This window comes from Bos indicus, chromosome 3 (assembly GCF_029378745.1).
Source record: "Bos indicus isolate NIAB-ARS_2022 breed Sahiwal x Tharparkar chromosome 3, NIAB-ARS_B.indTharparkar_mat_pri_1.0, whole genome shotgun sequence".
Taxonomy (NCBI): domain Eukaryota; kingdom Metazoa; phylum Chordata; class Mammalia; order Artiodactyla; family Bovidae; genus Bos; species Bos indicus.
In genome coordinates, this window is record NC_091762.1 from 51,342,607 (window position 1) to 51,358,405 (window position 15,799).

The window sequence follows — 15,799 nt, forward strand, 5'->3', positions numbered from 1 at the left end:
ACCATTCAGTTTTAAGTGTCTACAATATTTTACCATCCCACCAACAATATGTGATGGTTCCAATTTCTCCACATTCTCAACTCTTATTATTGTCTGTCCTTTTTATTTTAGTCAGCCTAGTGAGTGTAAAGTGGTATCTAATTGAGGTTTTGATTTGCATGTCCCTTATGACTAGTGAAGGAAATGGCAATCCACTCCAGCACTCTTGCCTGGAAAATCCCATGGACGGAGGAGCCTGATAGGCTACAGTCCATGGGGTCGCAAAGAGTAGGACACGACTGAATGACTTCACTTTCCTAATGACTAGTGATGCTGAACATCTTTTCAGATGCTCATTGACCCTTTCTGTATTTTCTTTGAAAGTGTCTATTTAAATCCCTTGTCCATTTTTTAACTGGATTGTTTGTTTTTTTTACTGTTGAATTAGTAACAATACTTTGTATATTCTGCATACCAGTCCCTTATCAGATTTATGATTTGCAAACTTTTTCTATTCCATTAGCTATCTTTTCACTTTCTTAATGATATCCTTTAAAGCATAAAAGTGTTTAATTTTGATAAAGTCAATTTTGTCTATTTTTCCTTTCGTCGCTGTGTTTTTCATCTAAGAAACCATTGCCTAATTCAAGGTAACTATGTTACAGTTTTATGTAAAGGAGTTTTATAGTTTTAGCTCTTACATTTAGGTTGATGATCTATTTTGGTATGAAGGACGAGTCAATACTTTTTTTTAATTAATCTCTTATTTTGTAATAATTTTAGATTTGCAGTACAGTTGCACAGATTGTATAGTTCCCATATATCTTTCACCCAACTTCCCCTAATGTCTAATGTAACTATAGTACATTTGTCAAAATAAGAAACTTTAAATGATATGATAGTTTTAACAAAACTATAAACTTTATTTGGATCCTATCATTTTTCCACTTCTATACTTTTTTTAATTCCAAGATCTAATCCAGGATAAAATATTGCATTTAGCTAAATACATTTTTATATATTAAGTAATTTAATCCTCACAACAATATAATTATCTTCCCATTTCAGAAGAAATGAGAGTGGCTCAGACAGTAAAGAATCTGCCTCCAATGCAGAAGACCCAGGTTTGATCCCTGGGTCAGGAAGATCCCCTGCAGAAGGGAATAGCAACCCCCTCCAGTATTCTTGCCTGGAGAATCCCAAGGACAGAGGAGCCTGGCAGGCTACAGGTTACAGAGTCGGACATGACTGAGCGACCCAACACTTTCACTTTCACAGAGGAAATTAAAGCATAAAGAGCTTAAGTAACTTACCCAAGGTTATATTGCTAGTAAGTGATGGATTTTTTTCTCATCTTCATTGTCAATCCAAAATTCTAGGTAAATTACACTGCATCCTTCAGTCACCTCTCAAAGAAGGGGCATGGGACTTGAATGTTGTGAGATGTTGTTAGTCTGAAAATGTTTTATTGTTTTTATTCTATTTGACTGGCAGTTTGGGCAGTGTGATAGACTGCCTGGTGTACCCCAATATCTCAGGGTTCTGAAATTTCACCCTGGCATCTCCTGATACAGGGACTTTTTTATTCATTGTGTTGAGCCCTCCCTGCTGCTGCTGCTAAGTCGCTTCAGTCCTGTCCGACTCTGTGCGACCCCATAGACGGCAGCCCACCAGGCTCCTCTGTCCATGGGATTCTCCAGGCAAGAACACTGGAGTGGGTTGCCATGTCCTCCTCCAATGCATGAAAGTGAAAAGTCAAAGTGAAGTCGCTCAGTCGTGTCCGACTTTTAGCGACCCCATGGACTATAGCCTACCAGGCTCCTCCGTCCATGGGATTTTCCAGGCAAGAGTGCTGATAGCCTTTAGATTTGGAAATATTGTTCTTTTTTCTGTGATAATTTACTTGCTATTCTGTTAGTGAGATGGTGGGACCCCGGGATTTCTCCTCTAATTTTCCTGTCTTTTTCTCTCCTATTTTCCTTTTTTTGTTTTTATTTAGTTATTTTTTAAACTTGTGAGTATATATACATATTGTCATGTGGCCTGATTTTTTAAATTTACTTTTTTATACATATTTTAATGGCTGTACATCATATGAACATTCTTTAATTTATTTGACCAGTGTTCTTTTATTAGGCATGTGTTCGCTATTAGTGCCATGTACCTGGTCAAAATAAGTTGTACAAAATTTTGCTTCTTTATGATATATTACTAAAAGTGGAATTCCTAGATCAGAGAATATGTTTATTTTAAATACATTTTTCTGGAATATGTTATCAATTTAACCTCCACAAATTAACATTCTCATTAATAATATATAAGAATATTTATTCATTTTCCTTATAAAGCATACTTTTGGGAACAGATAAGCTAATTTAAACTGGAGACATATATTCTTTGTAAATAGAAACTTGTAATATTGAATACATTCGAGGGAAATTTTCCTCTCTAATCTGAGAGATTACTTTATATGTGGTAGTTTTAACATATATTATCACTATTATGCTGTAACCATCCTTAGAACGAATACTCTGGTTTACGTATAGAGTTATCTCTTCTCTGGCTTAACTAAGAGCATCCTCGTCATACAGCCATAATACCTAAGAATTAGATCAGGGTGGCCAGGGCACTGAGAAGAGCAAGATGGCTAACAGCTTTGAAAACCTGGGGATTTGTCATTAGGTTAATTTTACATAAACCACTTTGGATGCAGAAAACTCATAGCCAGTTTTCCTGAAAATGAAGGTTTTACCTTCTTAGTACATGATTTGGTAAGGACCATTGGTTGGCCAAGAAAACCTTCGTAGGGCTAATGATGAAAAAGCAAAGATCTTCTATAGTTTTTCTTTGCTTCAAAAGTCATTGTTAAAAAAGAATCCTTATTCTTTATAGAGACATTGAAATGATTATAGAAGAAATGATATTATATTTGGGGTTTATTTCAAAATAGATGGAACAAGGGAGCAGTGGGTGGGGAGATAAAAGATAAAATGCAAAAAGTTTGGCCATAGATTTACTGTTGAAACTGGGTGACTGATACTTGGGGTACATTTTACCATTCTATCTGTATATGTTTTATATTTTCCATGAAAACAAAACAAAAACAAGGAAACCTCCTTCACTGAGGTCTTTTGGGAAAAACTGAGGCAAGCTATTAGATTTGGCAATTTGAACCTGATCCCAAGGCAAGACGATAGAGTGACATCCCAGATATGAGCTGGCTCAGGGAGGCTCACTTGACCTAACTCTACAAACCATGGTCAATGGCCTGGATTTTTGTAGCTCCCAAGAAAATTTTAACCAGAGCTCAGTCATGTCCTCCCACTTTAAGCAACTGGTTAAAAAATATAAATTCAATATAGCACCCAAAGTGCTGAAAATAATCTAGGTCTTGACTTGGGTATATATCTATGTAAAAATTAACCAAGCTATACTCTTAAGATGTGTGTACTTTCACATATGTATATATATGTATACATGTGTATATATATGTATTATGTGTATATATATACACATATACAATATTATATGTTTATAAATATAAATTATATAATAATAAAAATTTATAAAAGAGAATAAAGTATCCAAGACTTTATTTCTAGAGCTGTTTAAGAATTATTGTGGGTCCAGGCTGAGACACAACCCAGGGCCACTTTAGGGAGGGCCAATCCCGTAATCCTGTCCCTAAATGCCAGTGAGTTGTAGACACTGCTGACTCGGTAAGCAAGGCTCTACTGGATTCAACAGAGCCACACGGCTGGAGCCAAAGCCAGACAGCAGGCTGGTGTGGGGCAGGGGCGAGGGTGGGTCAGCATCTAAGCCACCTAGACCACTGTCATCATGGTCCCCGCAGGGCAAGTGGAGCCACCCCAGCTTATGTTGGGGTGCGAAGACTAAGCCATCCACACCACAGATGGGGAAGCTGAGTCCTTATATCATCAGGGTCTGTGGGGAAGACACGGCGGGGCACTCCAACAGGTCAAGAGTGGCTAGACAGCAAGGACAGGGGCCCAGTTCAGGGCTCTCACGATCAGAGGAGCCATGTGAGTTCCTGCTAAGGGCAGGGCTGGCAAGGTTTGAACCTCCCACGGGTGCCAAAGGAGAGAGCACCTGGGTTTATCCTCCTGCTCAGGTGTGGGATATAAGTGAGAGCATGGGGATGTGGCTTACAGGCTGCTAGCAGTCTAACATGGAGGGACAGGGTCTAGGCGCTCATAACCCTGTTGGAGGTTGATAGCCACTGGGCTGCCTTGCTCTCTACAGCTCAGGCTCCTCTAGCCAGCAAAGATGGCCTGGGTACCTCAGTCAGTACTAGGCCTCAGCGCTGGCCAGGGCGGCCCGAGAGAATGAGTGTGGAGTGGTATGGGATCTGTTTTGCTCTTCCCCAAGTTTGTATTTTATGCAGTGAAGTTTATTTTTGAATTAAAAGATTGAAGTTCTGGAAGCTGTAAAAAAAAAAAAAGAATTATTGTGAATCACAAGCTCTGATCCTTATAAACAAGAGGTATTTCTGATATGTTCCCTCTGCAAATATGATCATAGCTGGCAGAAAAGCAGCATTTATTCTGTCTTTGAAAAAGCCAGCCTAATTCAAGGATCATCTAGTATGTTTGCTTATTAGAGGGGGCAGCAAAAACAGTTTAAAAGTCTAGGCTTTAATATCAAATTCACTTAGGTTTGAATCCTACTAAGTAGTGGCATTACTTTGGGCAATGTTACCTCTCAACTTCAGTTTCCTCATCCACAAAATAGCAATAATAACACTGCCTACGTCATAGAGCTGTTGCAGTCAGTGAGATAAAATGTGAAAAGAACTCATAGTCAAACTGAGTTATTACCTCGATTGACAAATTTTTAGCCTGGGTTTTTCTAGCTAGTTGTACATAAGGAATAGGCAGACTTTCAGTTCAATTCAGTTCAGTTCAATTCAGTTCAGTCGCTCAGTCGTGTCCAACTCTTTGCGACCCCATGAATCGCAGCACGCCAGGCCTCCCTGTTCATCACCAACTCCTGGAGTTCACTCAGACTCATGTCCATCGAGTCAGTGCTGCCATCCAGCCATCTCATCCTCTGTCGTCCCCTTCTCCTCCTGCCCCCAATCCCTCCCAGCATCAGAGTCTTTTCCAATGAGTCAACTCTTCGCATGAGGTGGCCAAAGTACTGGAGTTTCAGCTTTAGCATCATTCCTTCCAAAGAAATCCCAGGGCTGATCTCCTTCAGAATGGACTGGTTGGATCTCCTTGCAGTCCAAGGGACTCTCAAGAGTCTTCTCCAACACCACAGTTCAAAAGCATCAATTCTTCGGCACTCAGCTTTCTTCACAGTCCAACTCTCACATCCATACATGACCACAGGAAAAACCATAGCCTTGACTAGACGGACCTTTGTTGGCAAAGTAATGTCTCTGCTTTTGAATATGCTATCTAGGTTGGTCATAACTTTCCTTCCAAGGAGTAAGCGTCTTTTAATTTCATGGCTGCAGTCACCATCTGCAGTGATTTTGGAGCCCCCCAAAATAAAGTCTGACACTGTTTCCACTGTTTCCCCATCTATTTCCCATGAAGTGGTGGGACCAGATGCCATGATCTTCGTTTTCTGAATGTTGAGCTTTAAGCCAACTTCTTCACTCTCCACTTTCACTTTCAACAAGAGGCTTTTTAGTTCCTCTTCACTTACTGCCATAAGGGTGGTGTCATCTGCATATCTGAGGTTATTGGCATTTCTCCCGGCAATCTTGATTCCAGCTTGTGCTTCTTCCAACCCTTAGACATAGCTTATCTATTATATGCAATATTATATTCCTTTGAAATTTTCTCAGGCTTTAGAGCTGTTGGCAGGAATTGGGTATGGCACCATCTGCACAAGTTCAACAGAGATACACTCTATCCTGCTCCCCGCCTACTAACACTTACATTAAATCTTAAAGAATCTGAGCAATGTTTTCATAGATGAGCTTGAAAACTCCTATCTGTTGTAAAAAACAGAAAAGCAAGCACTTTTCTATATGCAGATAAAATGAGTCATTTCAAACTCAGAGCTCATGATAAAACCCTCTTGGTAATCACTGCTGGAGAAGTTAAATATTTGCAAAATAAATTTACACTTGGTATGTATGTGGTAGGTATTTCTCAACTTCTAACTGGTTCATAATGTTAAATCAATGTTATATAAGTTTCTTTATCTCCATATATATCATAAATACTCTATATATATCATAAATATTTAATACAAATACCCAGAGGGTAGATAGGGCAGAAAGTATCCTTACTAAAAGTTTTGACTTCTGGGAATGCTTAATTAAGATTTTCTTGGGCTTCCCTAGTAGTCCAGTGGTTAAGAATCCCCCTGCCAATGCAGGGGACACGGGTTCAATCCCTGGCCCAGGAAGATTCCACATGCCATGGAGTCACTAAGTCCCTATGGCGCAGATACTGAAGCCCACATGCCTAGAGGCTGTGCTCCGCAACGAGAAGCCATCACGATGAAAAGCCCACACACTGCGACAAAGAGTAGCCCCCACTCACCACAACTGGAGAAAGCCCCCACGCAGTAATGGAAACCCTGTGCAGCTAATAAAATGTTTTTAATTAAAAAAATATTTTCTTTTGGTGTCAACATTTTCTTTTAATTTTTTTGTTAAGGTTATGTTGGAGTTAAATCTAATTAGAATTATTTGGATGTTCATTGTACTATTCTCTTCAAAGTTTTCTGTACTGAAAGTATAAATTTGGAAAAATGTAATTTTGGCCATGTTCTATGGATGTGACCTTTTAGAGTCTAATTTGTGTGCTACAAAGGCTTAAAACAATCTCCTCAGGAAACGTCTACACCTGACTTTGGTTTTTTCTTGTAGGTGAGAAAAGCCTTTTACTCAGTCAGCGGTCCTCAGGTACCTCAGCTTTCACAATAGGTCAAACTCTACCCTTGAATTGTCTGTTAAGGTATGTGTGTATGAATTTAGACAACTCAGGATTTACATTCCAGGATTGCTAAGTTGCATCAGTCATGTCTGACTCTGTGTGACCCCATAGATGGCAGCCCACCAGGCTCCTCTGTCCCTGGGATTCTCCAGGCAAGAACACTGGAGTGGGTTGCCATTTCCTTCTCCAATGCAAGAAAGTGAGAAGTGAAAGTGAAGTCGCTCAGTCGTGCCCAACTCTTAGCGACCCCATGGACTGCAGCCTACCAGGCTCTTCAGTCCATGGGATTTCCCAGGCAAGAGTACTGGAGTGGGGTGCCATTGCCTTCTCCACATTCCAGGATTAGGTTGGGAATATAATCTCATCTTTTCACCCAATATTCATTAAAAACTCAGTAGGGAGAAGCAATTTTCAGGAAGTGAGTGGTGCGTGCGTGCTCAGTTGTGTCTGACTCTTTGCTACCCCATGGACTGTAGCCCACCAGGCTCCTCTGTCCATGGGATTTTCCAGGCAAGAATACTGGAGTGGGTTGCCACTTCCTTCTCCAGGGGATCTTTCTGACCCAGGGATTGAACCCACATCTCTTGCGTCTCCTGCGTTGGCAGGTGGATTCTTTACCACTGCACCACCTGGAAAGGATTATACTTCTTCAGACAATCTAGTCTAAAACATATCCATGGATTAAACCAGATCATTAGACAGCTGGTGCCTTGCTGGACAGTGCATAGTTTCTCAAAGTATAATTCTTACCAATTTGTACTTTAATATGATATCAACATTGTATAATAAGTGTTACATATATTATAAGGAGGTATGAAAATATTATTCATTTCTATCATAGAGTTAACCACTTTTTAGGATTCCAGAAAGAAATATAGCTGGTCTTATAATACATAGCTGGTTATAATTTATATATTATAAAATATAGCTCATCTTATAACTACCAAAAGTAGTTAACAGTAATAGTCTCAGCTTTGCATTAGAAAGAATGAGAGAGAGAGAGAAGAAAAAGAAATAAAACATTTTCATCTACCCTCTCTGGCTCCTTCCCAGAGAATCCAAGCAAAAACATGGAGAAGTTTTGGTTAGAGAGGCATCGTGGAATATGTCAAAATCAAATAAGTGATTTTCTACAATCCAAACTATAAAATACTTCCCAAGCCAGAAGCAAAAATGTGTATGCAAAGAGTAGATCACACTCTTGGGTTTCCCTGGTGGGTCAGTGGTAAAGATGGAGAAGGCAATGGCACCCCACTCCAGTACTCTTGCCTGGAAAATCCCATGGACGGAGGAGCCTGGTGGGCTGCAGTCCATGGGGTCGCTAAGAGTCGGACATGACTGAGCGACTTCACTTTCACTTTTCACTTCCATGCATTGGGGAAGGAAATGACAGCCCACTCCAGTGTTCTTGCCTGGAGAATCCCAGGGACGGGGGAGCCTGGTGGGCTGCCATCTATGGGGTTGCAGAGTCGGACACGACTAAAGTGACTTAGCAGCAGCAGTGGTAAAGAATCCACCTGCCAATGCAGGGGCATGGGATCAATCCCTGATCCAGGAAGATCCCACATGCCTTGGAGCTACTAAGTCCATGTACCACAACTATTGAGCCTGTGCTCTAGAGCCTGGGAGCCCCAACTATTGAAGCCTGTGCGCCGAGAGCTGGTGCACCACCACAAGAGAAGCACTGAAATGAAGAGCAGTCCCCGCTTGCCACAACTAGATTCAAGGCCACACAGCAATGAAGACCCAGTATAGCCAAAAATAAATGTAAACCAAACAAACAAAAAACAAAATTCTAACCCCAGCTTCATGTATCATATGAGTCTCAGATATGTAGTAGAAACTGTGCAATGGTGCTGACTGGCTGTGCTTATCAGGGTTTTCCAGAGAAACAGAGCCAGTTGGATGTATCTAGATATATATGAGAAAATTTATTACAGGAATTAGCTTACCCTGTTATGGAGGCTAGGAAGTGCCATGATCAGCAAGCTGGAGAACCAGAAGACCAGTGGTATAATTCAGGCTGTGTCTAAATGTTTGAGAACCAGGACAACTGATGGTGTAACTCCAGTCTGAGGCTGAAGGCCTGAGAACCAGAAATTCCAACGTCCAAGGCTAAGAGCAGATGGGGTGGAGGGTGGAATTCACCCTTCGTTTCCACCTTTTTGTTCTCTTAGGGCCCTCTATAGATTGAATGATACCAGCCCACATTGTTAAGGGCAATATTCTTTACTTTATTTACCGATTCGAAGTCTAATCTTTTTGGGAAACACCCTCACAGATACATCCAGAAATAGCATTTTGCCAGTTATCTGGGTATCCCTTTTTGTGTCAAGATGACACAAAAAGTTAATCATCACACTGGTCAAAAGAAAAGTCCCTGGGGAATTCCCTGGAGTCCTAGTGGTGAAGACTCTTTCACTGCCATGGACAGGGGTTCAATCTCTGGTCAGGGAATGAGATCCCACAGGCTGCATGGTCATCTCAGAGGCCTGGAGTAGGACGGAAATATTCTTCATTCATTAATTTTGTCTTTTATTTACCTTCCATGCTATAGTCACTTCTTGGTTGGTAAAAGAGAGCAGAGACTCCCATATCCATCTCTGTACCCATCATGGGGCACAGTATGTGAAATTCATCCAGTATTCACTAAATATTTGCTGAGTTAAACTGAATCATGCTATTGGGACTTCCCTGGCAATCCAGTGACTAAGATACCAAGCTCCCAATGCAGGAGACCCAGCTTTGATCCCTGGTCCAGGAAGATTCCACATGCCTCACCGCAACTAAGCCTGTGAGCCACAAGAGCAGCCTCCACAATGACAAGCCCACATGAATGCCACAACTAGAGAAAGTCTGTGTAAAGCAATGAGGGCCCAGTGCAGCAGCACGCCCCCCCAAAAAAAAAAATTAATAAAATGCTTCCTGGCAAGTCCTGGGCATTGTCTGGAGTGTGAAAGCTACTGCTCCCACACTGTGGGTCCTACCTCCCTCCAAGAGCCCTCCTGCAGGGTCTGCGGCCAAGGCTGGCCTGGGTTTGAATCTTGGCCCTGTCCTCTGGCCATGTGATCTAGGAAAGACAAACCTCTTCAAGTCTATTTCCACAGCATGTTTATTGGGATGGTTAAAGACAGTGCATGAAAGGGCCTCAATAGTGCTTTGGTATATGGAAACAATAACTAACAGTAAATGCCAACTTGATGCCTCACATCTGTTAACTTGTTAAGTCTCTGCAGTGCAACAAACTACGAGGTAGGTGCTAATCCTATGAGCATGTTCACAGATAAAGAAACTGGGGGGCTGAGGCTGAGGAACTTGCCTAAGGCTAATAAATGAAAGAGTCAGAATTTCTAGATTTTAGAAACCTGGCTCAGAGTCCATGTCTTTAATGACTACATTCTGCTCTTTCTTGGTTACTATGGTCTTTATAATTTTTCTTGGCAGAGGTGTAACTACTGTATTCATTTGGGAAAATAATTTGTCAATATATGTTCATAAACTTGAAAAAATTCTTATTCTTTGATGCAGTAATTCCATTTCTGGCAATCAATCCTAAAGAAAGAATTATACATACATAAAAACCCAAATGCGCTTTAAAAAAATTACAGGGACTTCCTTGGTGGTGCAATGGCTAAAAGACTCTGTGCTCCCAATGCAGGGGTCCCAGGTCAGATCCCTGGTCAGGGAACTAGATCCCACATGCCACAGCTAAGGACCGCACATGCCACAAATGAGACCCAGAGAAGCCAAATAAATAAATATAAATATTTTTTTATTTTTATTTTTTTGTTGCTGTTGACAAAGCAATGTCTCTGCCTTTTTTTTTTTTTTTACTTTACAATATTGTATTGGTTTTGCCATACATTGACATGAATCCACCATGGGTGTACACGTGATCCCCATCCTGAACCCCCTCCCTCTTCCCTCCCCATCCCATCCCTCAGGGTCATCCCAGTGCACCAGCCCCGAGCACCCTGCATCATGCATTGAACCTGGACTGGCAATTCATTTCACATATGATAATTTACATGTTTTAATGCCATTCTCCCATATCATCCTGCCCTTGCCCTCTCCCACAGAGTCCAAAAGTCTGTTCTGTACATCTGTGTCTCTTTTGTTGTCTCACATACAGGGTTATCGTTACCATCTTTCTAAATTCCATATATATGCGTTAGTATACTGTATTGGTGTTTTTCTTTCTGGCTTACTTCACTCTGTATAATAGGCTCCAGTTTCATCCACCTTATTAGAACTGATTCAGATGTATTCTTTTTAATGGCTAAGTAATATTCCATTGTGTATATATACCAAAGCTTTTATATATACCAAAGCTTTCTTATCCACTCGTCTCCTGATGGACATCTAGGTTGTTTCCATGTCCTGGCTAAATCACAGAATTACTCATAGTAGGGAAAAAGACAAACAATTGTCCAGAAAAATGTTAATAAAAAAATCATAACACATCATTTAAATGGACAATTATGCAATATGATCACAGTATACAAAATATACATTATACTTTAAGACTGAGAAAAACATTCCAAAATATTATTAGCAGTAAAGCTTAGGTAATGGGGTATGGAAGTGTGCTTTAATATGTTCTTTTATCAACTTTATAAGTGTTCTGTCATACAGCTATTCTGATTTTAGCAAGTTACTCACTTAATGCTGTTTTCTGGGCTTGGAGCAGGAGGTGAGGAAATGTGTCCCCTTTCCTCTACTAATAAAAATTATCAGCTTCATCTCCCCCATCCTTATCACTTCCTAAGGCTCTAACAGGCACATGGCTTTTGGCTCAAGGCTTTTCCTCCCTGTGCTAGATGTGGAATGATTAGCAGGGTTTGGTGGAAAGAGACAAGATGGGAATAGATTTGGTTGAGTTTACAAAAGCTGCTAGTTATCAGAACCTAGGCTTCTTAAACCACTGGTGTCCTTGGGCAGGAAATAGAAACAACTCTAATGTCTGCCTCTGAGAAGTACCAGCCTTTTTCTCTTCTCCACGAGGCCAGTAAGCAGGAGAACTAGAGCACCCCAGTGGGTTGCATCTGCCTAACACAAGTCATGCTGTCCTTCTACCAGGGACCTGACTCAGAGCTGCTATGAGGGTTGATCTTTTGAGCTTCACAGACCGCCTGAGTTTTCCAGGGGTCTTAACTCCCACCTTACTTCTAGGTCAGACATTCCGTGTAGCAGAGCTATGCTTTGTGAGTAATTTTTTAAAGTTACAATATATAGGCTTTATGTTTCATCTAGGGTAAACACAGGATAAAATGATCACCAAACATCCTGGAGGAAATGATGAAAAACTCAAAAGAAAAATAATATTATATTTTCTCTCGCGCTACATTTTCCATTCACTAACTAAAATATACTTTTTTTCCATAAAAGTTCACGCTGGGTATGTTTCTATGAAGAGTCATTTCATGCAGCCCACACATAAGATGACACTTTATTCAGTCAATCTGTTCTTAGGAACAATGTAAAAATATACGTGGTGAGGTTAACAATTTTCTTATTTGAACTCTGAACACCTAAGCTGACAGCTCCCTCCCTCTTTAGATGTTTGAAATTCTTTATGTAAATGTTTAAATTTTTATAGCTAAGAGAATATAATTTATAATGTGACAAGATTTAAATATATTAGTCCCAAATGTTTATTAAAGGAAAATAGTGTTTTTCTTTATGTTTGCAAAGGTTCTGAATATTAATATAAGATTGGGTCTTACTCACAGCATGTCTTATATTAATTTATCTCCAAATTTCTTCTACCCATTTCCCAACTTTGCATACATTGATAAAAAAGCATTACCCACTTTCCATAAATGATGATACCATCAAATCTTATTCTGACTTACTGTATCATTTGAGTGTTATTTTGATAACTTGATGCTTATAAGGGTGGAAGTGAGACAAATATAGTACCTCACAGAATTATCATTCTGCATTTATAGCCCTTTAATTCATACAATTTAGAAAAATATATATTTCCATTTAGCTTCACCCACTAAAATAACTAATCCAAAGACAAAAATTAGATAGTTTTTTAATACCATGAGAACAAAATCATAGCAGTATGACAGGGTGTGGCCTCTGTCCAACAAATACTTCTTGTGCATAAAATAAAAACTAGTTCTATGTCTAGTCTTTTATCATGGCCTTACTTTTCCATAGTTGATTTTTAAATCTTTTAACTGTTTGCTATATATTATGATTTTTTTTTTTTTGGCTTGTGCATTACCCAAACACTTTTTCTGGTATGTAACAAGAGCCATAAAAAATATTTCTTGTTGGATCCAGAAATTCCACCCCTAGAAAGATATTCTGAAGAAACAATTTAAAATACGGGTAAAGCTATAGTCAGAAAACTTATCACTGCATTATTTAAAATAGTAAAAAATGAAAATAAGCTAAATACTGAGACAGGCATGATTAAGTAAATTATAGTAACCTAGTTGATAGATTTTTAATGTCAATTATCAATTATCAAAAAAATAATATAAAAGCAAGGAACATGATTGTCATGATTTCTATTTAAATAATTTTATTATAAAATAGTTTTGTTCAAGTAAAGAATTTCTGAAAAACTAAAGAGAATAGAAGAAATATTATTATCCAGTGGAAAAAAACAGAATACATATTTGTATTTGTGATATGATTGCAATCACTTTTTTTAAAAGAAGTAAAGCAAAAATATCAAAATGTTGTCTTGCTATGGTTTCTTCTTTTGTGTGTTTATCAAATTTTATCTAATATAATTTATAATGAAAAATATATTTAAAAAATAAAGCATCACCTTTTTTGTAGACAAAATCTCTTGTCTGATTTACAGAGGAGCCCCATGCCTAATTCCATCCTGTGATTTTTTTTTTTTTCTTTTCACTCTGTGTATTAAACATTGGTTTTACTCTCAGTGTCTCTCCCACATCTACTCCTCAGTCAAAAGTTCATGGTATTTGATACATGTGAGGCATTTCTTGCTTTAAAGATGGGAAAACTAAGTTCTGAAACAAGTTAATTATTCATATAACATCACCCAAGTAAATCCATAGGATATCTAGAAAGGAAAATAGATATTTGATTCATTTTTTTCCCCTGACCTTTGCTTTTTAAAAAATCCAAATCTCTGCAAAATGGTGTCACAAAGTTCACTTACTTGAAGTTGAACAAACTGAATCAGGACATGGAACAAGGAGGTTAAACCCAAGACACCTTCACAGAGAGCATTCTTTCATTCTTGGTACTCAGAGGAATCTGTGAAGAGTGGAAATCAGAGGACTGCTCCACGGTCTTGCAAGGTTGATAAGTATTTGGACTTTGCAGATGAGAAACTGAGGCTGGGAGAATTGAGCTAAATTGTTCAAAGTAACAGGGCTAGTAACTAGCGGAACAGAGATTGATACCACAAATGGCCATCTACAAAAAGCCCAGACTCTTTCCTCTCCTGATAGCATCACTGTGATGATAAAATGATGCAAACGTCACAGAAATGTGTGCTGGAAATGGACGCATTACCTCTCCTCTGCGGCTTCAGGACCACCCATTTTCCTATGCCTCTCACAAACAGAAGAGAGATGGTAACTGTAAAGTTTTGTGAAAAAAAAAAAAAACCTAAACAAGAAACTGGTAATATCCTGTTACCATCTTCTTTCTAAAAATGTCTCAAATCTTTTGTTGTAGGGAAATTCTGATCTATGAGATGGTGCTTGAAATAAATGGGTCACTGGCCAGAGCTTGGAAATGTTTGCCATACGAAGAAGGTCATTTGGCATCTGTAGATATATTATTATTATTTAATAATAATTAGTAAATTACTGACAAAATTAGTATATTTAACATGTTTTTTTGAGAAAACAAGTGTTTATACAAAATTACGCCCCACGCCTACATTCTGCTTACTATTTTATCCAGTTCCAAAAGAATGTTTGGGGAGACACACTCTTCCTAGATTTAAAAAAGTGTACCTTTCAAGGGTAGGGGTTGTCTTACTCGCTTCACTCTCCATGTAGTAGTGAATGAGAGGGAACTTGGAATAGTGGGAATCAGGTTCATTCTATCATCGTTTCTGGTCCTGGCTCTATGCTGCTCCTTGGCAAGTTTCTTATCCTTTCTGGGTGCCCCACTTCTTACCTTTCTCCTCTGTCCCCCTCTAAGTATGAGAATCATATTCTAAAACTATACACCTGAGAGATGACCTGATCTCGATGGCTGACTATTTTTCGTGTGCATTTATTTATTTGAATTAGTAATACACCCACATGGCTCACAACATAGAATATGTAAAGGGGACTTCAGGGCCACTTCCCTCCACCCGCTCCTTTCTGGGAGCCCCTGTCCCAGTCCCAGTTTTACTTTGCAAACTTAGAGGTTATGAAAGGCAAAAAAGAAAAAGGCAAGATGACTAGATTTCCTCTGAATGAAAGGGATTTATTCTAAGGTAATTATCTGTTCCCTTCATAGTCTCGCCATGCTTTCTGAAACTTTAAACAGCAACTCTCAACTAAATTACTAACTAATCACAGTGCCTTTTCAAGAAATTTTGACTTTGAACTTACTAATGTGCAAAGGAAATGGTTCCGCCATTTCTCTAGAACTTGGTTGATAGTAAGTTTTCTTTGGTCTCATTATCATTAAATTTTTTTTTTTTTTTTTTTGCTGTTGAATAAAATAGAAGGGAAAAAAGATGTGTTTTGACTGCTTTAAGATTTTTATATCTTAGGCAAGGACAAAGTACACAAATAAAAACTTCAAAATGACCGTAATTTCCTTTCAGCTAATTCAATATTTGTAGTCCTTCTGATTACGATTGCTCGCTTCTGCACTTATTTATAAAGAAAGTGTGTTAAGCAAATGAACAGTAGTGTAAGGAGGACAGCTAGTCACACAATTAAGATGTGTGTATG